This window comes from Elephas maximus, chromosome 1 (assembly GCF_024166365.1).
Source record: "Elephas maximus indicus isolate mEleMax1 chromosome 1, mEleMax1 primary haplotype, whole genome shotgun sequence".
Classification (NCBI taxonomy): Eukaryota; Metazoa; Chordata; class Mammalia; order Proboscidea; family Elephantidae; genus Elephas; species Elephas maximus.
Window position 1 is genome coordinate 42,766,757 of NC_064819.1, and position 27,837 is coordinate 42,794,593.

A 27,837-nucleotide genomic window follows, 5' to 3' on the forward strand; every position below is an offset into this window, starting at 1 on the left:
GGCAACCGGATTGGCAAGGAGGAAGTAAAATTATCTCTATTTGCAGATGACATGATCTTATACACAGAAAACCCTAAGGAATCCTCCAGAAAACTACTGAAACTAATAGAAGAGTTTGGTAGAGTCTCAGGTTATAAAATAAACATACAAAAATCACTTGGATTCCTCTACATCAACAAAAAGAACATTGAAGAGGAAATCACCAAATCAATACCATTCACAGTAGCCCCCAAGAAGATAAAATACTTAGGAATAAATCTTACCAAGGATGTAAAAGACCTATACAAAGAAAACTACAAAGCTCTACTACAAGAAATTCAAAAGGACTTACTTAAGTGGAAAAACATACCTTGCTCATGGATAGGAAGACTTAACATAGTAAAAATGTCTATTCTACCAAAAGCCATCTATACATACAATGTACTTCGGATCCAAATTCCAATGTCATTTTTTAATGTGATAGAGAAACAAATCACCAACTTCATATGGAAGGGAAAGAAGCCTCGGATAAGCAAAGCATTATTGAAAAAGAAGAAGAAAGTGGGAGGCCTCACTCTACCTGATTTCAGAACCTATTATACAGCCACAGTAGTCAAAACAGCCTGGTACTGGTACAACAACAGGCACATAGACCAATGGAACAGAATTGAGAACCCAGATATAAATCCATCCACATATGAGCAGCTGATATTTGACAAAGGCCCAGTGTCAGTTAATTGGGGAAAAGATCATCTTTTTAACAAATGGTGCTGGCATAACTGGATATCCATTTGCAAAAAAAGAAACAGGACCCATACCTCACACCATGCACAAAAACTAACTCCAAGTGGATCAAAGACCTAAACATAAAGACTAAAACGATAAAGATCATGGAAGAAAAAACAGGGACAACGTTAGGAGCCCTAATACAAGGCATAAACAGAATACAAAACATTACCAAAAATGACGAAGAGAAACCGGATAACTGGGAGCTCCCAAAAATCAAACACCTGTGCCCATCTAAAGACTTTACCAAAAGAGTAAAAAGACCACCTACAGACTGGGAAAGAATTTTCAGGTACTATGTCTCCAACCAGCGCCTGATCGCTAAAACCTATGTGATTCTGTCAAAACTCAACCACAAAAAGACAAACAACCCAATCAAGAAGTGGGCAAAGGATATGAACACACACTTCACTAAAGAAGATATTCAGGCAGCTCACAGATACATGAGAAAATGCTCTCGATCATTAGCCATTAGAGAAATGCAAATCAAAACTACGATGAGATTCCATCTCACTCCAACAAGGTTGGCATTAATCCAAAAAACACAAAATAATAAATGTTGGAGAGGCTGCGGAGAGATTGGAACTCTCATACACTGCTGGCGGGAATGTAAAATGGTACAACCACTTTGGAAATCTATCTGGCGTCTTCTTAAAAAGTTAGAAATAGAACTACCATACAACCCAGAAATCCCACTCCTCGGAATATACCCTAGAGAAATAAGAGCCTTCACACAAACAGATATATGCACACCCATGTTTATTGCAGCTCTGTTTACAATAGCAAAAAGCTGGAAGCAACCAAGGTGTCCATCAACAGATGAATGGATAAATAAATTGTGGTATATTCACACAATGGAATACTACGCATCGATAAAGAACTGTGAAGAATCTGTGAAACACTTCATAACATGGAGGAACCTGGAAGGCATTATGCTGAGCGAAATTAGTCAGAGGCAAAAGGACAAATATTGTATAAGACCACTACTCTAAGATCTTGAGAAATAGTATAAACTGAGAAGAACACATACTTTTGTGGTTACGAAGCGGGGAGGGAGGGAGGGTGTGAGAGGGTTATTTACTGATTAGTTAGTAGCTAAGAACTGCTTTAGGTGAAGAGAAGGACAATACTCAATACATGGAAGGTCAGCTCAACTGGACTGGACCAAAAGCAAAGAAGTTTCTGGGATAAACTGAATGCTTCAAAGGTCAGCAGAGCAAGGGTGGGGTTTTGGGGACCATGGTTTAAGGGGACTTCTAAGTCAATTGGCAAAATAATTCTCTTTTTTTTTTTTTAATTAACTTTTATTAAGCTTCAAGTGAACGTTTACAAATCCAATCAGTCTGTCACGTATAAGTTTACATACATCTTACTCCGTACTCCCACTTGCTCTCCCCCTAATGAGTCAGCTCTTTCAGTCTCTCCTTTCATGACAATTTTCCCAGCTTCCCTCTCTCTCTACCCTCCCATCCCCCCTCCAGACAAGAGATGCCAGCACAATCTCAAGTGTCCACCTGATATAATTAGCTCACTCTTTATCAGCATCTCTCTCCCACCCACTGACCAGTCCATTTCATGTCTGATGAGTTGTCTTCGGGGATGGTTCCTGTCCTGTGCCAACAGAAGGTCTGGGGACCATGGCCGCCGGGATTCCTCTAGTCTCAGTGAGACCATTAAGTATGGTCTTTTTATGAGAATTTGGGGTCTGCATCCCACTGATCTCCTGCGCCCTCAGGAGTTCTCTGTTGTGCTCCCTGTCAGGGCAGTCATCGATTGTGGCTGGGCACCAACTAGTTCTTCTGGTCTCAGGATGATGTAGGTCTCTGGTTCATGTGGCCCTTTCTGTCTCTTGGGCTCTTAGTTATCGTGTGACCTTGGAGTTCTTCATTCTCCTTTGATCCAGGTGGGTTGAGACCAATTGATGCATCTTAGATGGCTGCTTGTTAGCATTTAAGACCCCAGACGCCACATTTCAAAGTGGGATGCAGAATGTTTTCATAATAGAATTATTTTGCCAATTCACTTAGAAGTCCCCTCAAACCATGGTCCCCAGACCCCCGCCCTTGCTCCGCTGACCTTTGAAGCATTCATTTTATCGCAGAAACTTCTTTGTTTTTGGTCCAGTCCAACTGAGCTGACCTTCCATGTATTGAGTGTTGTCTTTCCCTTCACCTAAAGCAGCTCTTATCTACTAATTAATCAATAAAAAACCCTCTCCCTCCCTCCCTCCCTCCCCCCCTCGTAACCACAAAAGTATGTGTTCTCAGTTTATACTATTTCTCAAGATCTTATAGTAGTGGTCTTATACAATATTTGTCCTTTTGCCTCTGACTAATTTCGCTCAGCATAATGCCTTCCAGGTTCCTCCATGTTATGAAATGTTTCACAGATTCGTCGCTGTTCTTTATCGATGCATAGTATTCCATTGTGTGAATATACCACAATTTATTTACCCATTCATCCATTGATGGACACCTTGGTTGCTTCCAGCTTTTTGCTATTGTAAACAGAGCTGCAATAAACATGGGTGTGCATATATCTGTTTGTATGAAGGCTCTTATTTCTCTAGGGTATATTCCGAGGAGTGGGATTTCTGGGTTGTATGGTAGTTCTATTTCTGACTTTTTAAGAAAACGCCAGATAGATTTCCAAAGTGGTTGTACCATTTTACATTCCCGCCAGCAGTGTATAAGAGTTCCAATCTCTCCGCAGCCTCTCCAACATTTATTCTTTTGTGTTTTTTGGATTAATGCCAGCCTTGTTGGTGTGAGATGGAATCTCATTGTAGTTTTAATTTGCATTTCTCTAATGGCTAATGATGGAGAGCATTTTCTCATGTATCTGTTGGCTGCCTGAATATCTTCTTTAGTGAAGTGTGTGTTCATATCCTTTGCCCACTTCTTGATTGGGTTGTTTGTCTTTTTGTGGTTGACTTTTGACAGAATCATGTAGATTTTAGAGATCAGGCGCTGGTCGGAGATGTCATAGCTGAAAATTCTTTCCCAGTCTGTAGGTGGTCTTTTTACTCTTTTGGTGAAGTCTTTAGATGAGCAAAGGTGTTTGATTTTTAAGAGCTTCCAGTTATCGGGTTTCTCTAAAATAATTCTCTTATGAAAGCATTCTGCATCCCACTTTGAAATGTGGCATCTGGGGTCTTAAATGCTAACAAGTCGCCATCTAAGATGCATCAATTGGTCTCAACCCACCTGGAGCAAAGGAGAATGAAGAACACAAAGGTCACACGATAACTATGAGCCCAAGAGACAGAAAGGGCCACATGAACCAGAGACCTACATCATCCTGAGACCAGAAGAACTAGTTGGTGCCCAGCCACAATCGATGACTGCCCTGACAGGGAGCACAACAGAGAACCCCTGAGGGAGCAGGAGATCAGTGGGATGCAGACCCCAAATTCTCATAAAAAGACCGTACTTAATGGTCTCACTGACACTAGAGGAATCCCAGCGGTCATGGTCCCCAAACCTTCTGTTGCCTCAGGACAGGAACCATTCCCGAAGAGAACTCAGCAGACATGAAAGGGACTGGACAGTGCGTAGGAGAGAGATGCTGATGAAGAGTGAGCTATTTGTATCAGGCGGACACTTGAGATTGTGTTGGCATCTCCTGTCTGGAGGGGGGATGGGAGGATAGAGAGAGTTGGAAGCTGGCAAAATTGTCACGAGAGACTGAAAGGGCTGACTCAGTAGGGGGAGAGCAAGTGGGAGTACGGAGTAAGGTGTATATAAACTTATATGTGACAGTTTGACCTGATTTGTAAACGTTCACTTGAAGCTCAATAAAAGTTAATTTAAAAAAAAAGTCTTTAATACAGTCACTTCCTATAACCAATGTAACCTCATCTTTCAGAAATTTATATTCTAAAAGGATATGCTAAAAATAAAACTTCTTAAAAAAAATCTATGTGATTCTGTTAAAACTCAACCACAAAAAGACAAACAACCCAATCAAAAAGTGGGCAAAGGACATGAACACGCACTTCACTAAAGAAGGTATTCAGGCAGCTCACAGAAACATGAGAAAATGCTCTCGATCATTAGCCATTAGAGAAATGCAAATCAAAACTACGATGAGATTCCATCTCACTCCAACAAGGCTGGCATTAATCCAAAAAACACAAAGTAATAAATGTTGGAGAGGCTGCGGAGAGATTGGAACTCTTATACACTGCTGGCGGGAATGTAAAATGGTACAACCACTTTGGAAATCTATCTGGCGTCTTCTTAAAAAGTTAGAAATAGAACTACCATACAACCCAGAAATCCCACTCCTCGGAATATACCCTAGAGAAATAAGAGCCTTCACACAAACAGATACATGCACACCCATGTTTATTGCAGCTCTGTTTACAATAGCAAAAAGCTGGAAGCAACCGAGGTGTCCATCAACGGATGAATGGTTAAATAAATTATGGTCTATTCACACAATGGAATACTACTCATCGATAAAAAACTGTGAGGAATCTGTGAAACATTTCACAACATGGAGGAACCTGGAAGGCATTATGCTGAGCGAAATTAGTCAGAGGCAAAAGGACAAATATTGTATAAGACCACTATTATAAGATCTTGAGAAGTAGTATAAACTGAGAAGAACACATACTTTTGTGGTTACGGGGGGGGGAGGGAGGGAGGGTGGGAGAGGGTTATTTACTGATTAGTTAGTAGATAAGAACTACTTTAGGTGAAGGGAAAGACAACACTCAATACACGGAAGGTCAGCTCAACTGGACTGGACCAAAAGCAAAGAAGTTTCTGGGATAAACTGAATGCTTCAAAGGTCAGCGGAGCAAGGGCGGGGGTCTGGGGACTATGGTTTAAGGGGACTTCTAAGTCAATTGGCAAAATAATTCTATTATGAAAACATTCTGCATCCCACTTTGAAGTGTGGTGTCTGGGGTCTTAAATGCTAACAAGCGGCCATCTAAGATGCATCAATTGGTCTCAACCCACCTGGATCAAAGGAGAATGAAGAACACCAAGGTCACACAATAACTATGAGCCCAAGAGACAGAAAGGGCCATGTGAACCAGAGACTTACATCATCCTGAGAGCAGAAGAACTAGATGGTGCCCAGCTGCAACCAATGACTGCCCTGACAGGGAGCACAACAGAGAACCCCTGAGGGACCAGGAGAGAAGTGGGATGCAGACCCCAAATTCTCATAAAAAGACCAGTCTTAATGGTCTCACTGAGACTAGAGGAATCCCAGCGGTCATGGTCCCCAAACCTTCTGTTGCCTCAGGACAGGAACCATTCCCGAAGACAACTCATCAGACATGGAAGGGACTGGACAATGGGTTGGAGAGAGATGCTGATGAAGAGTGAGCTACTTGTATCAGGTGGACACTTGAGACTGTGTTGGCATCTCCTGTTTGGGGGGAGATAGGAGGGTAGAGAGGGTTAGAAACTGGCAAAATCATCATGAAAGGAGAGACTGGAAGGAGGGAGCGGGCTGACTCATTAGGAGGAGAGTAAGTGGGAGTATGGAGTAAGGTGTATATAAGCTTATATGTGACAGACTGACTTGATTTGTAAACGTTCACTTAAAAAAAAAAATCAATTGGTCTCAGCACACTTGAAGCAAAGGAGAATGAAGAACACCAAAGACACAAAGTAATTATGAGCCCAAGAGACAGAAAGGGCCCCATAAATCAGAGGCTACATCTGCCTGAGACCAGAAGAACTAGATGGTGCCCAGCTCCACCCGATGACTACCCTGAGGGAACAGGAGAGCAGTGGGATGCTGACCTCAAAATCTCATAGAAAGACCAGACTTAATGGTGTGACTGAGACTAGAAGGTCCTCAATGTCATGGTCCCCAGCCCTTCTGTTAGCCCAAGACTGGAACCATTCCTGAAGCCAATTCTTCAGACAGGGATTGGACTGGAGTATAGGATAGAAAATGATACTGGTGAGGAGTGAGCTTCTTGGATTAGGTAGACACATGAGGCTATGTGGGCAGCTCCTGTCTGGAGGGGAGGTGAGAAGGCAGAGGGGGTCAGAAGCTGGCTGAACGGACATGAAAATAGAGGGTGAAGAGAAGGAGTGTGCTGACTTATTAGGGGAACAGCAACTAGGAGTTTTTTTTTTTATATGTATAGGAAGGTGTATATAAATTTTTGTATGAGAGACTGACTTGATTTGTAAACTTTCACTTAAAGCACATCAAAAAAAAAAAGAAATCAGTTGGGCATATTTGTGTGAATCAATTTCTTTTCCATAGATATATACATCTATCCCTCCCCTAATTTCACACAGTCTTGGTTACCATAGCTATAAATTGAGTCTTGAAATCAAATTAACTGATTCCTCCCACCTTTTTTTTTTTTTTTAACTGTGTTAGCTGTTATTATATGCCTGTTCTTATGCTTTTATTATAAGTTTTAGAGTCAACTTGTTTATATATTTTTAAAAAAATCTTGCTGGATAGGAATTATGTTAAATCTATGTGTTAGTTTCCTGTTGCTCCAGTAAAAAATTAGTACAAAATTTGTTGCTTAAAGCAAAGTGAATTTATTCTCTTATACTTCTGGTGGACAGAAGTCTGGAATCTGTTTCACTGGGTTAAAGTTAAAGTGTAGGCAAAGCTAGTTTTCTCTGGAGGTTCTGAGGGGAGAATCTGTTCCCTGGCCTATTTCAGCTCTTCGTCACTGCCTGCATTCCTCGTTGTTAAGGATCGAATTGTGTCCCCTGAAAATGTGTATCAATTTGGCTAGGCCATGATTTCTAGTATTGTGTGGTTGCCCATGATTTTGATATCTGAAGTGATTCTCCTATGTAAATCCTCCCTCTAATGAAGCAGGATTACAGGCAGTTATGTTAATGAGTAAGAACTGGATCTACAAGATTAAGTTGTATCTTGAGTCAATCCACTATTGACATATAAAAGACAGAAGTGAGCAGAGAGGTAGGGGGACCTCATTACCACCAAGCAAGAAAAGCTAGGAGCACAATTCCTTTGGACATGGAGTCTCTGCACTGAGAAGCTCCTAGACCAGAAGATTGGTGACAAGGACCTTCCCCCAGAGCTGACAGAGAAAGCCTTACCCTAGAGCTGGCACCCTGAATTTGGACCTCCTAGGCTCTAGGAGAATAAATTTCTCTTTGTTAAAATCCATCCACTGGTGATATTCTTGTTATAGCAGCAGTAGATAACTAAGACACTTGTCTCTTGACCTCTTTCCTCCATCTTCAAAGTGCATCACTCCAAACTCTTGTTTCCATTGTCCTATTTCCTACTTCCCATTCTGTGTCAACTCTCCCTCTACGTCCATCTAATGACAATTGTGATTACATTTAGGGTCTTCAAATAATCCAGAATAATCTCCCAATTTCAAAATCTGTAATTTAATCACCCCTACAAAGTGCCTTTTTCTATACAAGGTAACTTGAAAATCTTTGGAAAATTTACTCAGCCTACCACAGCCTGTATGTCAGTTTGGGGAGAATCTTTACTATATTTATCTTCCATTCCAAGAACACAGTATGTCTCTCCATTTATCTAAATAATAGCTTTCATTTTTTTAATCATTATTTTGTAGTTTTCAGCATACAAATCCTGTACAAGTTTTGTTATATTTGTACCTAAGGATTTCTATTTTTTAAAAACAATTGTAAATGGCATTGCATTTTGAATTTTGGTGACCACATATTCATTTTTTAGTATATAGAAATACAATTGATTTTTGTATGTTGCTCTTCTGTCCTGCAACCTTACTGAACTAGCTTATTAAAATATATATATATATTCATTTACTAGTATTATTAGTTTTGGAAGTTTTTGTAAATTCTTTGGTATTTTCTACATAGGCCATCATATTCTCTACAGAGACAATTTTATTTCTTCCTTTCTGATATGTATGCTTTATATTTCTTTTTCTTGCCTTATTGCACAGTGTTCAGTGAGAGTCGATAGCATATTCTTGCACTGTTTATGATCTTAGAAGGAAAGCATTCAGCCTTTCACCGGTAATTGTGAATTTAGCTGTAGGGTTTATGTAGATAATCTTTATCAAGTTGAAGATGTTTCACTCTATTCCTTTTTTCCTGAAACTTTTTATCATGAATGGTTGTTCAACTTTGTAAAATGCTTTTTGTTTTCACTGACCGATTTGATCATATGATTTTTTTCTTTATTCTTTTAATATGGTGGATTACATTGACTGTCTTTTTGAATATGTGCATCCAGCTTTGCATCCCTGGATTAATAGGGAACTGCCAGAAATTCAAGCCTGATTCTGAAGAGGACATGGAAGGAGGAATATCATAGTTGATTTCAGACAGATCTTGGCTGAAAGCAGAGTGTCATGGATTGAATTATGTTCCCCCCAAAATATGTAAATCAACTTGGCTGGGCCATGATTCCCAGTATCCTGTCACTTTCCTACATGTTGTAAATCCTGCCTCTATGATGTTAATGAAAGAGGACGGGCGGCAGTTGTGTTAGTGAGGCAGGACTCAATCTACAAGATTGGAATGTGTCTTGAGGCAATCTCTTGAGATATAAAAGAAAGAAGGGAACAGAGGTACAGGGGGATCTCATACAACCAAGAAAGCAGTGCCAGGAGCACAGCTCATCATTTGGACCTAGGGACCCTGTGCAGAGAAGCTCCTAGTCTGGGTGGGGGAAGATTGACGAGATGGCTGAAAGAGAGAGAAAGCCTTCCCCTGGAGCTGAAGCCCTGAATTTGCACTTTTAGCCTCCTTTACTGTGAGGAAATAAATTTCTCTTTGTTAAAGCCATACACTTATGGTATTTCTGTTATAGTAGCACTAGATAACTCAGAAACAGAGAATACCAGAAAGATGTTTACTTCTGTTTTATTGACTATGCAAAGGCATTTGACTGTATAGATCCTAACAAATTATGGGTAACATTGTGAAGAATGTGAATTCCCGAACATTTACTATATTTTTACTCAAATAATATGCATCTTCTATATTTGTTTGCCAACCAAACCCTCCCCACCAAGGTACTGGTAGCCAATATTTTTTATGTGCTGCTGTAGAAAAATTAGTAGTGTGCTTGTGAAAATACCTCAGAGGGGGAAGGTGTGGTTGGCAAACAAACATAGAAGGCACACATTATTTTTGTAAAAATACCGAATTGTGCTCATGCAGAAGCTGTATATAGATCAAGAGACAATTGTTGCAACAGAACAAAAGGATACTGCATGGTTTAAAATCAGGAAAGGTGTGTGCCAGGGTTGCATCCTTTCACCATACTCATTCAATCTGTATGCTAAGCAAATAATCTGAGAATCTGGACTATATGAAGAAGAACAGGGCATCAAGATTGGAGGAAGACATATTAACAAACTGGGATATGCAGACGACACAACCTTGCTTGCCGAAAGTCAAGAGGACTTGAAACACTTACTGACGAAGACCAAAGACTACAACCTTCAGTATGGATTTCACCTTGACATAAAGAAGACAAAAATCCTCACAACTGGACCAGTAAGCAACATCACAATAAATGAAGAAAAGACAGAAGTTGTAAAGGATTTCATTTTACTTGGATTCACAATCAACACCATGGAGACAGCAATGAGGAAATGGAAAGACATATTGCATTGGGCAATTCTGCTGCAAAACAACTCTTTAAAGTGTTGAAAAGCAAAGATGTCACTTTGAGGGCTGAGGTGTGCCTCATGTGCATGCAAAAGCTGGACTATGAAGAAAGATGACTGAAGAAGAATTGATGCCTTAAAATTTTGGTGTTGGCAAATAAAATTGAATACCATGGACTGCCAGAAGAATGAACAAATCTGTCTTGGAAGAAGTCCAGCCAGAATGCTCCTTAGAAGGGAGAATGGCAAGACATAATCTCATGTACTTTGTACATGTTATCAGGAGGGACCAGTTCTTGGAGAAGGACGTCATTCTTGGTGAAGTAGTTGTTGTTGTTAATAGGTGCCATAGAATTGGTTCTGACTCATAGCTACCCTATGTTCAACAGAAAGAAACACTGCCAGGTCCTGTGCGGTCTTCAATCGTTGTTATGCTTAAGCCCATTGTTGAAGTCACTGTGTCAACCCATTTCACTGAGGCTATTCCTCTCCTTTGCTGACTCTCTGCTTTACCAAGCATGATGTCCTTCTCCAGGGAGTGGTCCTTCCTGATAACATTTCCAAAATATGTGAGACAAAGTCTCACCATTCATGCTTCTTAGGAGCATTCTGATTGTATCTCTTCCAAGACAGATTTGTTCATCCTTTTGGCAGTCCGTACCATAATTTGCCAACACCATAATTCAAAGCCGTCAATACTTCTTCTGTCTTCCTTATTCATTGCCCAGCTTTCACATGCATATGATGAGATTGAAAACACCATGGTTTGGGTCAGGTGCAACTTAGTCCTGAAAGTAACATCTTTGTTTTTTAACATTTTAAAGAGGTCTTTTGCCCAGTGCAATGCATCTTTTGGTTTCTTGACTGCCACTTCCATGGATGTTGATTGTGAATCCAAGTAAAATGAAATCCTTGACAAATGCTGTCTTTTCTTTGTTTATCTCGATGTTGCTTATTGGTCCAATTGCCTTATGTTGAAGTGTAAAACCATACTGAAGGTTGTAGTTTTTGATCTTCATTAGTAAGTGCTTCAAGCCGTCTTCACCTTCAGCAAGCAAGGTTGTGTCATCTGCATATCGCAGGTTGTTAATAAGTCTTCCTGCAGTCCTGATACCCTGTTCTTCTTTATATAGTTCAGCTTCTCAGATTATTTGCTCAGCATATAGACTGAATAAGTATGGTGAAAGAATACAGCCCTGACACACACCTTTTCTGACTTTAAACCACACAGTAATCCCTTGTTGTGTTCAAACCACTGCCTCTTGATCTATGTACAGCTTCCTCATGAGCACAGTTAAGTGTTCTGGAATTTCCCCTCTTTGCAATGTTATCCATGATTTGTTATGATCCACAAAGTCAAATACCTTTGCATAGCCAATAAAACACAGGTAAACATGTTTCTGGTGTTCTCTGCTTTCAGCCAGCATCCATCTGACATCAGCAATAATATCCCTGGTTCCATGTCCTCTTCTGAATTCAGCTTGAATTTCGGGCAGTTCCCCATTGATGTATTGCTGCAACTGCTTTTGAATGATCTTCAGCAAAATTTTACATGTCTGTGATATTAATGATATTATTTGATAATCTCGACTTTCAGTTGGATCACCTTTTTTTGGAATAGGCATGCATATGGATCTCTTCCAGTCAGTGGGCGAGTTAGCTCTCTTCCAAGTTTCTTGGCATAGACGGGTGAGCACTTCAAGCTTTGTTGAAACATCTCAATTGGTATTCCATCAATTCCTGGAGCCTTGTTTTTTGCCAATGCCTTCAGTGCAGCTTGCACTTCTCCCTTCAATACCATCGGTTCTTGGCCACAAGTTATCTCCTGAAATGGTTGAACGTCGACCAATTAATTCTTTTTGGTACAGTGTCTCTTTGTATTCCTTCCATCTTCTTTTGATGCTCCACTCATCATTTAGTATTTTGCCCATAAAATCCTTCACTGTTGCAACTCAAAATTTGAATTTTTCTTCAGCTCTTTCAGTTTGAGAAATGCTGAGCGTGTTCTTCACTTTTAGTTTTCTAACTCCAGGTATTTGCACGTCATTATAATACTTTGTCTTCTCAAGCTGCCCTTTGAAATCTGTTCAGCTCTTTTAAGCCATCATTTCTTCCATTTGCTTTAGCTACTAGATGTTCAATAGCAAGTTTCAGAGTCTCTTCTGACATCCATTTTGGTCTTTTCTGTCTTTTTAATGACCTCTTACTTTCTTCAGGTATGATGTCTTTCCACAACTCCTCTGTTCTTCAGTCATTAGAGATCAATGTGTCAAACCTATTCTCGAGATAGTCTCTAAATTCAGTTGGCTCTCGTGAACTTGTTCTAATTTTCTTCAGCTTCAACTTGAACTTGCATATGAGCACGTGATACTCTTTTCTGAAGTCGGCCCCCCGCCTTGTTCTGACTGATGATATTGAGCTTTTCCAATCTTCTCTTTCCACAGATGTAGTCAATGTGACTCCTATGTATTCCATCTGGTGAGGTCCACGTGCATAGCCACTGTTTATGTTGTTGAAAAAAGCTATTTGCAATGAAGAAGTCACTGGTCTTGCAAAATTCTATCATGCCATCTCCAGCATTGTTTCTATCACCAAGGCCATGTTTTCCAACTACCAATCCTTCTTTGTTTCCAACTTTCACATTGCAATCACCAGTAGTTATCAATGCATCCTGATTGCATATTCAATCAGTTTCAGACTGCAGAAGTTGGTAAAAGTCTTCAACCATCTTCGGCCTTAATGCTTGGTGTGTAAATTTGAGTAACAGTCATATTAACTGGTCTTCCTTGTAGACGTGTGAATAGCATTCTATCACTGACAGGGTTGTACTTCAGGATAGATCTTTCAGTGTTTTTGACAAGGAATGCAACACCATTCCTGTTCAAGTTGTCATTCCAGGCATACTAGACCATATGGTTGTCTAATTCAAAGTGGTCAATACCAGTCCATTTAACTCACTAATGCTTGGGATATTGATGCTTATAAGTCCCATTTCGTTTTTGAAGATTTCCAATTTTCTTAGATTCATACTTCATACATTCCATGTCCCAATTATTAAAGGATGTTCGTAGCTCTTTCTTCTTGTTTTAAGTTGGGGCATATCAGCAAACGAAGGTCCCTAAAACTTTACTCCGAACAGGTCATTAAAGTTGACTCTACTTTGATGAGGCAGCTCTTCTTCAGTCATATTTTGAGTTCCTTCCAATCCAAGGGGCTTGTCTTCTAGCAGAATATCAGACAATGTTCTGCTGCCATTCATAAGATTTTCTCTGGCTAATTTTTTTCAGAGGCAGACAGTCAGGTCCTTCTTCCTCATCTGTCTTAGTCTGGAAACTCTGCTGAAACCTGTCCATGACGGGTGACCCTTCTAGTATTTGAGTACCAGTGACATAGTTTACAGCAAGCACCCACAGTACAACAAACTGATTGATGCATGGGGGTGAAATAGAAGGTCAATGAAAAAGAGGAAGGCCCTCAATGAAACGGATTTACACAGTGGCTGCACAACGGGCTGAAACATAGCAATGATTGTGAGGATGGCACAGGACCGGGCAGTGTTTCCTTCTGCTGTACGTATGGTCACTATGAGTTGGAACCCACTCGATGGCACCTAACAGTGACAACAAAACCCTTGGAACAAATTCCACTTGCTCATGGCATATAGTTCTTTTTATATATTCATGAATTCTATTTGTTAATATTTTGCTAAGGATTTTTGTGCCTATATTCATAAAGGATATTGATCCATAGCTTTTTTTTTTTTGTATTGTGTTTTATTGTTGTATAAGGGTAATACTAGTTTCAAAAAATGAGTTGGAAAGTGTTCTCCTCTTCTGTTTTCTGGAAGAGATTGAGTAGAACTGATTTCTTTTTGAAATATTTGGTAGAATTCTCCAGTAAAATCATGTGGGGCCTGAAGGTTTCATTAAGTTTTTAAATTAGGAATTCTATGTACTTAGTAATTATGTTGTTGTTGTTGTTAGTCTGCCATTGAGTTAGTTCCAACTCATAGCAACCCTATAGGAAAGGGTAGAACTGCTTCATAGGGTTTCCAAAGAGCGCCTGGTGGATTTGAACTGCTGACCTTTTTGTTAGCAGCCGAGCTCTTAACCACACTACACCACCAGGGCTCCTTTAGTAATTTAAAAAAAAAAAAAAAATTATAAAGCTATTAAAATTATTTAATTTTAGGTGAGTTGTAGTAATTCATGCTTTTCTGTGCACTGGCTCATTTCACCTAAGTTGTCAAGTGTATGTGTGTAGAGTTGTATCGCCTTATTATTATATTTTTATGTCTGCAGGGTCTCTAATGATATCCTGTGTAGCTTCTGGTATTGATAATTTGTGTCATCACTTCTTTTTTCTTTGTCAGTCTTGGTAGGAGTTTTTCCAATTTTATTGATCTTTTCAAACAACCAGCTTTTCACTTGGTTGATTTTCTCTATTTTTTGCTTTCAAATTTTTATTAATTTATGCTCTTATCTTTATTATTTCCTTCCTTCTGCTTGTTTTGTGTTTATTTTGTTCCTCTTCTATGTTCTTGAGGTGGGAGCTTAGATTTTTGATTTAAGACTTTTTCTCTTTTCTAATGTAAGCATTGACCCATTGCCACTGAGTTGATTTCAACTCATAGTGACCCTATAGGACAAAGTAAATCTGTTCCATAGGAGTTCCAAGTAGTGGCTGGTGGATTCAAACTACTGACCTTTTGGTTAGCAGCCTGAGTTCTTAACCACTGCACCACCAACAAGGAAGAATATATGCTTTTGAATTATAATGTTGGAGAGAATATTGACTATATCATGGACTGCCAAAAGAATGAACAAATCTGTCTTGGAAGGAGTACAGCCAGAATCCACCTTAGAAGAGAGGATGGTGAGACTTTGTTTCACATACTTTGGACATGTTTTCAGGAGGGACCAGTCCCTGGAGAAGGACATCATGCTTGGTAAAGTACAGGGTCAGAGAAAGAAAGGGAGACCCTCAGCAAGATGGACTGATACAGTGGCTGCAACAATGAGCTCAAGCATAAAAACGATTTTGTTCTGTTGTACGTAGAGTCACTACGAGTTGCAACCAACTCGATGGCACCTAACAACATAATGTAAGCATTTATTTCTACAGGTTTCCCTGTCAACACTGCTTTAGCTGTGTCGCATGAATTTTGATACTTTGCATTTTCATCCAGTTATCTGTATCGTTAGATTTATCTTTACCCATGAATTATTTAGAAAAGTGTTGTTTAGTTTCCAAGCATTGGGGTATTTTTCTGTTATCTTTCTGTTATTGATGTGTAATTTCATTTCATTGTAGTCAGAGAGCACTCTATGATTTAGTCTTTTAAATTTGTTGAAGTTTCTTTTATTGGCCTATCTTGGTACATTTCTGTGGATGCTTGGGATAAAAAATACATTCTGCTAAGCTGAACAGAGTATTCTACAAACGTAATGAAGATCTTGCTGGTTGATAGTGTTTTTGAGGTCTTCAGTATCTTTGCTTATTTTATATCTAGTTCTATCATTCCTGAAAGAGGCATTGTTGAAATCAACAACTATAATTGTAGATTTTTCTACTTATCCTTTCCATTCTATTTGCTTTTCCTTTAGATATTTTCGGCTTTGTTGTTTCAAACACACACATTAAGGATTGTTATGTCTTCCTGGTGGATTGACTTTTTATTATATAGTGTTCCTCTCTGTTTCTGAAATTTTCTCTGCTTTGACATCTACTTTGTCTGATATTTATGTAACCACTCCTGATTTCCTTTGATGAATATTTGCATGACTTATCTTTTTCCATTTACTTTTAATCTACATATATTGTTATGTTCGAAGTTAGTTTCTTTTAGATCACATATGGTTTGTCGTATTTTTTGATCTAATCTGCTAACCTGTGTCTTTTAGTTGGTGCATTTAGACCATTTACATTAGTTTAATTTTTGATATATTAGGGCTTAAGTCTGTCATTTTATTTTCTGATTTCTTTTGTCCTCTCTGTTTTTCATTTCTGTGTCTCCTTTTTTTCTGCTTTCCTGTGGGATACTTGAACATTTTTTTGGAATTCCATTTTGATTTACTATGATGTTTTTAAGTGTATCTCTTTATATAGCTTATTTAATTGTTACTCTAAGTATTAGATTATATGTACATAACATCATAGACTACTGATATTGACATTTTACCAGTTCAAGTGTTGAAAACTTAATTCTGTTTATGTCCCTTTAACCTCCCCCATTTATAATTGTCTTAAATATTTCTTTTAAACACATTTAGAAACATATCAACCATCAAACATAATTTAGAAAACTCAAGAGGAGAAAGAAAATATATTCTATTTACTTATATTTTTACTCTTTCTGTTGTTCTTTTTCTTTTCTAATGTTTTAAGATTCCTTTTTTATCACGGTAGATGTACTGGCAACAAATTATATTTCTTCTGAGAATGTCTTTATCTCCTCTTGATTCCTGAAGAATATTTTCACTAGGTAAAGGATTCTGAGTTGACAGTTCTTTTATTTCAGCATTTGAAAAATGTCATGTCACTTCTTTTGGCTTCCAAGGTTTCTGAGTAGAAATCTACCAACAATTGTATTCTTTATCCCCTATAGGCAAGGTGACATTTCTCTCTTGCTGCTTTCAAGATTTTCTTCTTTGTCCTTACTTTTCAGAAGTTTTAGTATGATGTGTCTTAGTGTTTTGGGTTTATCTAATTTAGGGTTTCCTCAGCTTCTTAAATCTCTAGGTTTGTGTCTTTCGCCAAATTTGGAAAAATTTTAGTCATTATTTCTTCAAGTACATTTTCAACCCTGACTTCTTTGTTCTTTCCTTCCAGGACTCTGATAACATAGTGCTAATTCTTTTGTTATAGTCCCACGGGTATGTAAGGTTCTGTTCATTTGTTCGTTTTCTTTCTTTCTTTCTCTCTTTCTCTCTCTCTCTTTCTCTCTCTCTCTCTCTTTCTTTCTTTCTCTCTTTCTCTCTCTCTCTTTCTCTCCTTCCTTCCTTCCTTCCTTCCTTCCTTCCTTCCTTCCTTCCTTCCTTCCTTCCTTCCTTCCTTCCTTCCTTCCTTCCTTCCTTCCTTCCTTCCTTCCTTCCTTCCTTCCTTCCTTCCTTCCTTCCTTCCTTCCTTCCTTCCTTCCTTCCTTCCTTCCTTCCTTTCCTCAATTCAGCCTATTTTTTCTCTGTTGTTCAGATTAGATAATTTATATTCTTCTGTCTTCAAGTTTAGGATTCCTGGTGGTGCAATGGTTAATCATTTGAGTGGTAACCAAAATGTCAGTAGTTTGAAGCCACCAGTGGCTCTGCAGGAGAAAAGACCTAGTCATCAGCTCTCATACAGTTTATAGCTTAGGAAACATTATGGGGCCATTCTCCTTTGTCCTACAAGGCTGCTGTAAGTCGGAATTGACTCAATGGCACACAATAATAACATCTTCAAGTTCACTGATTTTTCCATTTTGTTCTATCCATTCTACCATTGAACTTATCCATTGAGTTTTTTTATTTTATTTATTGTATATTTCAGTTCTAAAATTTCCATTTGTTTCTCATATCTTAAGCTCAGTTCTCCAGAGAAGCAAAACCAGTAAAACGTATAAATATATGTAGAGACTTAGATCAAGGAAACGGCTCATGAAGTTGGTAAAGACTGGAATGTCCCAAGTCTGTGGGTCAGGCTGGAGGCTTCTTCTGATTCAGGTAGCCTCAGGAGCTGGCAAATCCAAAATGGCATGTCAGAGAGCAGAGCTGTTGTTCACAGGCCACAAAGATTGATGAATCCCAAGATCGGCAGGCAGCACTGCAGGTAAGTTGCTAGCTCAAGTCCCAAGAACTGGAGGTCAAATGAACAGGAGCCAGCTGCAGGGTCCAGAATGAGCAAAAGCACAAGCGCTGCCAGAATGTCCACTTATATTTGATGTAGGCCACATTTCCAAGGAAACTCCCTTTCAACTGATTGGCTACTCACAGCAGATTCCATCATGGGGGTGATCACAATATATCAAATCTGAACATGGAAGTGATCACATCATACAGTTGCCAAAACACAGAGAATCATAGCCCAACCAAGCTGCCATACAACCTTAACCATCATAGTCCACCGTTTGTCAACTTGGCATGTGTACATATCTCCTTAAACCTTATGAAATCTCTGAATAAATACAATTATAAAGTCATATTTGTGCCTAACTTGATACAGTGAACACATACAACAACAATGCACAAGCCCTGTTTATATCTTCTATTTTTTAAGTGAAGAAAACAAAAATATTTCATGAACACATACAGAAATACTCGTAACAATTGCAGCCCTCATTTCTGCAACTGGCCATGTGGTCATAGTTGGTATTTAGAACTACCTTCTTCCATCACCCATTCTGCATTCCCTTTGCCTCAAGCAAGCAACTCAGCTGGTCATGGCTGTTTGCCTGGTAGGGTGACCCAAACTTTCATTCCTGAAGGATCTGGCAATTAGTAGTCAGGTCAAAATTGGGCTGCTGTAGTTTTCCATTGACTTTAATAACAGGGCACGGTAGTACTAAGAGATGTCCTAAGGGATCTAATGCATTCCAGACATACTCCTCTTTACCTCTGTTATGTAATATCAATCCGATTTCCTCTTGGTAATCAGTTTCAATCACACCAGCGAGTATGGTAACTCCCTTCTTTGCGTGTTGATCCAGAGGCATAAGGAGACCAAAGTGGCCAGGTGGCATTCTTAGCTCCCAGTTCAATGGAATCAGTGATGTGTCTCCAGGTGGGAGCATTCCTCCCTTTGGAACTAAGACCTCTAGACCTACAGAGCATAAAGTCATGGGGACAGGAAGCAAAAATCTTACGAGTGGGTCACTAGGGGTTATAGTGATTCCTGGGCCCACGAATACTGGCTATGCGAGAAATAGCACCATATGTTGGATACTGGTTTAGAACATATCCAGCCTCCTGGCGAACATTGCCCCAACCATGCAAGGTATTGTCACCTAGTTGACATCATAATTGTGTCTTTAGAGGGTCACTCCATGGCTCTATCAAGCCAGTTGCTTCAGGATGATGGGGAACATGGTAAGACCAATGAATTCCATGGACATGGGCCAATTATCTCACTTCATCTGCTGTGAAGTGGGTCTCTTGATCCGAGATGATGCTGTGTGGGATATCATGATGGTGAATAAGGCATACTATAATTCCACAGATGGTAGTTTTGGCAGAAGCACTGCATGCAGGGAAGGCAAATCCATGTCAAAAGTAAGTGTCTATTCCAGTAAGAACAAAACGCTGCCCTTTCCATGATGGAAGTGGTCCAATGTAATCAACTTGCTACCAGGTCCTTGAGGGACGATGCCATAATGAGGACTCAGTATTGGTCTCTGCTTCTGGTAGATTGGGCACTCAGCAGTGGCTGTAGCCAAGTCACCCTTGGTGAATGGAAGTCCATGTTGCTGAGCCGATGAAAATAACCCCCATCCCTGCCACCATGGCTACATTGTTCATGAGCCCATTGAGCAATGATGGGAGTAGCTGGGAAAAGAGGGTGACTAGTTTCCACAGAATGTGTCATTCTATCCGCTTGATTGTTAAAATCCTCCTCTGTTGAGGGCATCTTTTGGTGACCATTCACATTAGACACAAATATCTTCACTTCTTTGGTCCATTAAAACAGACTTATCCACATACCTCTTCCCCATACCTCCTTGCTCCAATTTTCCAATCATGTTCCTTCCAAGTCCCTGATCATCCAGCCAAACCATTGGCCACAGCCCATGAATCAGTATAATATCATACATCTGGCCATTTCTCCTTCCAAGCAAAGTGAACAATCAGATACACTGCTTGAAGTTCTGCCCATTGGGAGGATTTCCCTTCACCACTGTCCTTCAGGGAGAGCCCAGAAAGGGGCTGTAGTGCTGCTGCTGTCCACTTTTGAGTGGTGCCTGCATATCGTGCAGAACCATCTGTAAACCAGGCATGTGATTTCTCTTCCTCGGTCTCTTTCTCTGTCAACTGATCGTAAGGAACTCCTCATGAGGCCATAGGTGTGGACTGGGAGATGGAAGGTAATGTGACAGAAATGGAGACCATGGGCATTTGGGCCACTTCTTCATGCAACTTAATTGTGCCTTCAGGTCCTGCTCGGGCCTAATCTCGTATATACCACTTTCATTTAATAATGGAGTGCTACTGTGCACATCCAACTTTATGACCCTGGGGGTCAGATGACACCCAATTCATGACGGGCATCTCAGGCCACATGGTGACTTGGTGTCCCATGGCTAAGCATTCAGGCTCTACTAAGGCCCAGTAACAACCCAAAAGCCATTTTGCAAAAGGAGAGTACTTATCAGCAGAGGACGGCAGAGCTTTGCTCCAAAATCCTAAGGGTCTGCACTGCAATTCACCAATAGGGGCCTGCCAAAGACTCCAAACAGCATCTCTATCTGACACAGACACTTCAAGCATTACTGGGTCAACTGGATCGTATGGCCCAAGGGGCAGAGCAACTTGTAAGGGAGCCTGAACCTGTTGCAGAGCTTTCTCTTGTTCTGGGCCCCACTCAAAACTAGCAACTTTTTAAGTCACTTGATGAATAGGCCAGAGTAGCACAACCAAATGAGGGATAAGGTGCCTCCAAAATTCAAAGAAGCCTACTAAGTGCTGTACCTCCTTTGTAATTGTGGAAACAGCCAGATGCAATAACTTATCCCTCACTTTAGAAGGACTATCTTGACATGGCCCACACCACTGAACCCCTACAAATTTCACTGAAGTGGAAGGCACCTGAATTTTTGTGGGATTTATTTCCACAAACAAGCGTTTTACCAATAAGTCCAGGGTCACTGACACTTCTTCCTTACTAGGTTCAATCAGCATAATGTCATCAATGTAATGGGTCAGTGTGATGTCTTGTGGAAGGAAAGTTGATAAAGTTTCCTGTGGACTAAATTATGACATTGGGCTGGAGAGTTGATGTAGTCTGAGGTAACCAACTGAAGGTGTATTGCTGGCTTTGCCAGCTATAGGCAAACTGCTTCTGATGGTCCTTCGAAACAGGTATGGGGAAAAAGGCATTAGCCAGATGAATAGCTGCATACCAGGTACCAGGTTGTGTTAATTTGCTCAAGCAATGAAACTGCATCTGGAATAGCAGCTTCAATTGGAGTCACCATCTGTTTAAGTTTTCAATAATCCACTGTCATTCTCCAAGATCCATCTGTTTCTTGCATAGGCCAAATAGGTGAGTTGAATGAGAATGTGATGGGAATCATCACCTCTGCCTCCTTCAAGTCTTTGATGGTGGCAGTAATCTCTGCAATCTCTCCAGGAATACAGTCTTGCTTTTGGTTTAGTATTTTCTTGGGTAATGGCAGTTATAACGGCTTCTACTTGGCTTTTCCTACCATAATAGTCCTTACTCCATTTGTCAGTGATCCAGTGTGGGGTTCTGCCAGTTGCCGAGTATATCTATTCCAATTATGCTTTCCTGAACCAGGGAAATCACTACACAATAGGTTTGGGATCCCACTGGACCTACTGTGAGACAGGTATGAGCTAAGGGTGCATTAATAACCTGACTTCTATATGCCCCCACTCTGACTAGCAGGCCACAATGATGTTTTGGGTCTCTTGGAATTAGTGTAAGCTCAGAGCCAGTATCCAGTAATCCCCCCAAAATCTGGTTTTCCCTTCTCTCCAGTGAACATTCACTCCTGTAAAAAGCTGAAGATCCCTTTGGGGAAGGTTGAGAAAGATTAAGAGCATAAGTTTTTGGCAGTGTATTCGAGTCCTTTCTCAAAGGGATCTGGCCTCCCCTTCATTCAAAGGGTTGTGGGTCTTTGAACTCACTCAAGTCTGGCAATTGATTGAGGGGCCATGCCTCTCTATTCTGGCGATTCAAGTTATACTGCTGTTCACTTGACCTAGAACTCATCTGCTTGTACAGATCAGGTAAATATTTAGTAGATTTCCTATCTATTTCACTCCTAGAGACACTGAGACAGATGCTTTACAAGACAACAGTGAATCTTTTCAAAACGCATCACCATAGATTTTGGCTTCTTGACCTATAACTAGACTTAAGTCCCTAAGAGCCCCAAAAGGTGAAGTACAAGTGTGGCCCAAGAGGAGGTACACTACAGTCCAAAAGAACTGCTTGACTGCCAATGCCATAAGTCCACATGAGTCAGACTATTCCGATTACTGCTTTGACTCCAGTGTCCATTGCAGTAACCTCTTCCACCTTGTCTTTGTCAATTGAGTGCTGCACTTGGCCCCTACTACCACGGGGTCCAATCAGCCCCATTGTAACTAGGTGTCTTAATTCAGTTAGGGCAGTTCCCACTATCAAATCTGACTTACATAAAATAGCAATCACAGCAGTCCTCAAGGATGTTGGGGGTTCCTTCGCAAATTCACTCCTTACAGTTGTGGTAAAAGGTGTGTCCTCTGGGCACTCCATGTGTGGATCTGTGGTTCTAACCTGAGAAATCCACTCTAGCATGACAATTTCCCTAAGCCTTTGGATACTTTCTTCTACAGCATACCAAAGCAGGTCTGGTACTTCAACTTTATTTAATGCAGGTCACAGCATAATCTGTGTTTCAGCGACCCAACCAAATAAACTATTAGATCTTTTCCTAAATTCTCAAGCTGAAACACTGAATGAAGAACCTGTGCTTAGCTGTCCCATATCAATAAGCTCAGACTGATCCATCTTTATGTTCCTTGAACCATTATCCCACACTCTTTAACGGCTATCCCCACACACATTCTCCAGGTTTCTGTTTGTACACGTTAGAAAAATCGAGCACTTCTTTCAGAGTGTAGCATACCTTCTTCTTGGTTACACTTTGCTTCACCTTTTAGGGCTCACAAGTACTTAAGTATAGTTATAGGTTGAGAAGCCAAAATCTGTGCGGATGTGTTTTGAAAACATTCAGCATTGTCTTGTAAAGCATCTGCCTCAGGCAATGCACCGGGCAATGACTCAAACAAAGGCTCTTTAGACACAGCTGGGCTAGGGCTAATCTCATTAGATGGGAGTGGAGGGGCTAACGGTTTTACTAGGGAGGATGGTTTAGGAGACAAACATGGTGTAATCTCTTCAGATGGGAGTGAGAGGCTGGTTCTATTGGCAGGAGCGATTTAACGGAATTTAGGGGCTCAGTGTCTCCAGCTTCCTGATTATCTGCCCATATGTCCCCATTCCAAGTTTCAGGGTCCCATTTCTTCCCAATCAATGCCCTCACTTTAACTTCAGCCACATTCTGAGGTTGGCAATTGAGTTGGCATTGTAATTCAGCCACTCTTACTATAAGACTCTGGGTTTAATAAATATTTAAGAAATACAGCTTATTTAAGAAATAAGGCTTTCTTTCAAGGCACAGTTGGAAACTTTGAGGTTGTTTATGTGGCACTTGAGCTTTAACTTTGAAGCCCTGAGCTCATTTCTTTCACCAGTTTATTTAGAAAGTAGGATCAACCAACCAGCTTCCTTATACTTCTCATGAAAAAACTGTAGAAAGGTACTATATGTGTTCACCCAGAGCCTTGCTTTACACCAATACCTGCTCTCCGGGTGTTGGTATTTTGCATATTTGTATTGCCACCTCATGCCATGGATTAGCATTGCCCTTTTTACTACTGGAAGCAGAGTCATCAACATCTTTAAGACTAACCAGACTTGAGAGCCAATTTAGAAAACTCATCCTTACAATTTTGTTTCTCTAGAACCACTCTTGGTACCAAATATCTTAGGCTGGGTTCTCTAGAGAAGCAAAACCAGTGAAGCTATAGATATATAAAAAAAAGAATTTTTTTTTTTTTTTTTTTTTTTTTTTATATATACAGAGAGAGAGATTTATATCAAGAAAATGGCTCACATGGTTGTAGAGACTGGAATGTGCCAAGTCTGTGGGTCAGGCTGGAGGCTTCTGATTCCCGTAGCCGCAGAGGCTGACAAACCTGAGATCAGCAGGTCAGAGAACAAGGCTGTTGTTCACAGGCTCCGAAGTTCAATGAATCCCAAGATTGGCAGGTAAGACCGCAGGTAAGCTGCTAGCTCAAGTCTCAAGAGCCAGAGGTCAGACAAACAGGAGCTAGCTGCACAGCCAGAGCAAGCAAAAGCCACGAGTTTTGCCAGAATGTCCACTTTATTCAGTGCAGGCCACAAGCCCAAGGAAACGCCTTTTCAACTGCTTGGCTACTCACAGCAGATTCCATCATGGGGTGATCACATTATATCAGATCTCAACGTGGAAGTGATCACAACATCATATGACTGCCAAACCACTGAGAATCATGGCCCAGCCAAGCTGACACACAATCTTAACCATCATGCTTTTATAGTTTCTGTTGTTTTACTTAGACTTTCTATTTTTTCTTGCATTTCAAGCATGTTTGTAATTGTTTGTTGAAGCATTTTTATGATGATGGGTTGAAAACCTTTATCAAATAATTCTAACATCTCCATTATCTCAGTGTTGGTATCTATTGGTTGTCTTTTTTTTTTTTAATTCAGTTTGTCATCTTCCTGGTTCTTGGTATAATTCATGATTTTTGATTGAAACTTGGGCATTTTGGGTACTATGTTTATGAGACCCATGATCTTTTTTAAACCTTCTGTTTTAGCTAGCTTTCTCTGGCACTGCTCTGATACCACTAGGTGGCACTGCTCTGATACCACGAGGTGGGGGTAGAAGTTGGAGTTCCCCACATGATATCCTCTGACACTGTGGAAGGTGCAGTAGGAGGAGACTCATTATCACCCTCCTACCTTCCCCCACAGCAAGAATGAAAATGCCGGCTCCCCACTTGTTCTTCTCTGACATTACCCTAGCAGGGAATTGAGGATCATTACAGCCTGCCTATCTTGGAAATTTGGGCTCCCCACCGGGCCCATGCTGATAGATTGGGGTGTGGTCAACATTTTTTCTGTGGTGTTTGGCTATCTTGTGTTTTCTGTCTTGTTAGGCTGCCCTTTCCCAGCCCTTTGGCTAGAAAGAAAAGGCTTTTGTTGGACATTTTATTTCTGTGTCTATTGATGCTTTGGGATGTATTAGATAAAAAGAAAATCAAGGAACTCACCACTGCGTTGCTCCTCGGGTCTCAGTGGTTCTAGCTTGTCTGCATTTTCCTATCCATCCTTCAGAATCTTCTTTTGTTTGTTTTATATATAATGCCCAGGGTTTTTAGTGTACTTAGAGGATGGAACAGAAAAAGTATGTCATTGCATCTTCCCAGAGCAGAAGTCTTATTGAGTGATTTTTGTCTTATTATTTACGCATAAAAATATTCACGTGTATTGAAGAAAACTCAGAAATTGTGGAGAATGAAAAAATAATCACCTATGATTCCGGAAATGTCCACTTTTAGTATTTTGTTTTATTTACTTTCATCTTTTTAAATGTTCACGTATAAGTTATAGATCATTTTTTCTAAAAATGAAGGACCACTGTAAATTCACTTTTATGTAATTTTATAATTACTTTTATTACAAAAGTCTTATGAAAACAGTTTTTAGAGACTGTATGATTTGACCAGTATGGCTGTATTTCCCATTGCCCTATTGTGGACATTCAATCTTGTTTGCATTTCAGATTATTTCCCTGGGATAGATTCTTAGAAAGTTAAAAGGCATATGCCACTTTAAATTTTTTTATACGCATTGCCAACATGATTTCTAGAAAAGTTGAATCCATTCACACTTGCACCACAGTGTGTAAGAGGCCTGTCACCAGAGTCAGCTTGAAGTATTATCATATGAAAATCCCAAGGAGACTATAGGCCCATTTATGGAATATCATTTGGGAGCTGGGAAAAACATTAGAGGTCACCTAGTCCAATACTTTCATTTTATGAATGAAAAGAAAAATAACCAGAGAGGTAAGTGTGAATGGACAGCTTCTTTCCAGCCAGAACCACAGCTTCGGCCTTGAAGAGCGGTAACACCAACAAACCGAACTTTGGAGCTCTTCCTGAAATCTTGTTAAATCTTGAGTTTAGAAGCATAGTGTATACTGTTTGCAAATAATCTGGCAGAGAGCTGTTGCAGAGCTGAGAGAAGGGGAAAATGAATTGCTTTTTATTCACAAAGAAATCTGAGGTTCTATTTACAAAAGGAGTCCCTGCATGGTGCAGACAATTCATTTTTCTCAGCTGCTAACCAAAAGTTTGGAGGTGTGAGTCCACCCAAATGCACCTTGGAAGAAAAGCCTAGCAATCTAATTCTGAAAATTAGGCTGCTTAAAACCCTGTGGAGGAAAGTTCTACCCTCATAGTGTTGCCATGAGTTGGAGTCAACTCGAAGGCAACTTTTTTTTTTTAATTTTCAAAAAGCAACTATCACATCTGATTATTAACCTTACTTCCCGATTCCTTTGAAAAGAACCTGAGCAGGTGGTTAAGGGATGTTGAAGGGATTCCAGAGATGTGGGTCAAAGTCCTCACTTCTGCTCTTACAGGGACAAGTTACAAAACCTTTCTTAGCTTCCAAGTTTTATCTTTGAAACCAGAGGGCTGGATTGGATGGCTTCCTAGGTGGCTTCCAGCTCTAGTGTTGTATTATATTACTGGGGTGATGACCCAGACCAGGGCTGTCCAGCACAGGGCAGTATGTACAATGGCGAAGAAAGAAGCCACTGGCCTCCAGCCTGCCTTGATGAAGGCCTCGCCCCCTCGTTTTGCAGGCCCTGGCACCGGAGGCTGTACTTAACCTTAGCTTCAACTCTTGGTTACTCCCATGAAAACTTACCAGTGCTTTTCTAACATGTTTTCAGTAGAGGAATCCCATCATTGTCCACTGGATGAGAAAGGGGAGACTATGGATTTTTTTTTTTTTTTTAACTTTTATTGAGCTTCAAGTGAACGTTTACAAATCAAGTCAGTCTGTCACATATAAGTTTACATACATCTTACTCCGTACTCCCACTTGCTCTCCCCCTAACGAGTCAGCCCTTCCAGTATCTCCTTTCTTGACAATTTTGCCAGCTTCCAACTCTATCCTCCCATCCCGCCTCCGGACAGGAGATGCCGACACAGTCTCAAGTGTCCACCTGATACAAATAGCTCACTCTTCATCAGCATCTCTCTTCCACCCACTGTCCGGTCCCTTCCATGTCTGATGAGTTGTCTTCGGGAATGGTTCCTGTCCTGGGCCAACAGAAAGTTTGGGGACCATGACCGCTGGGATTCCTCTAGTCTCAGTCAGACCAGTAAGTATGGTCTTTTTATGAGAATTTGGGGTCTGCATCCCACTTCTCTCCTGGTCCCTCAGGGGTTCTCTGTTGTGCTCCCTGTCAGGGCAGTCATCGGTTGTGGCCGGGCACCAACTAGTTCTTCTGGTCTCAGGATGATGTAGGTCTCTGGTTCATGTGGCCCTTTCTGTCTCTTGGGCTCATAGTTATCGTGTGACCTTTGTGTTCTTCATTCTCCTTTGATCCAGGTGGGTTGAGACCAATTGATGCATCTTAGATAGCCACCTATAAGCAT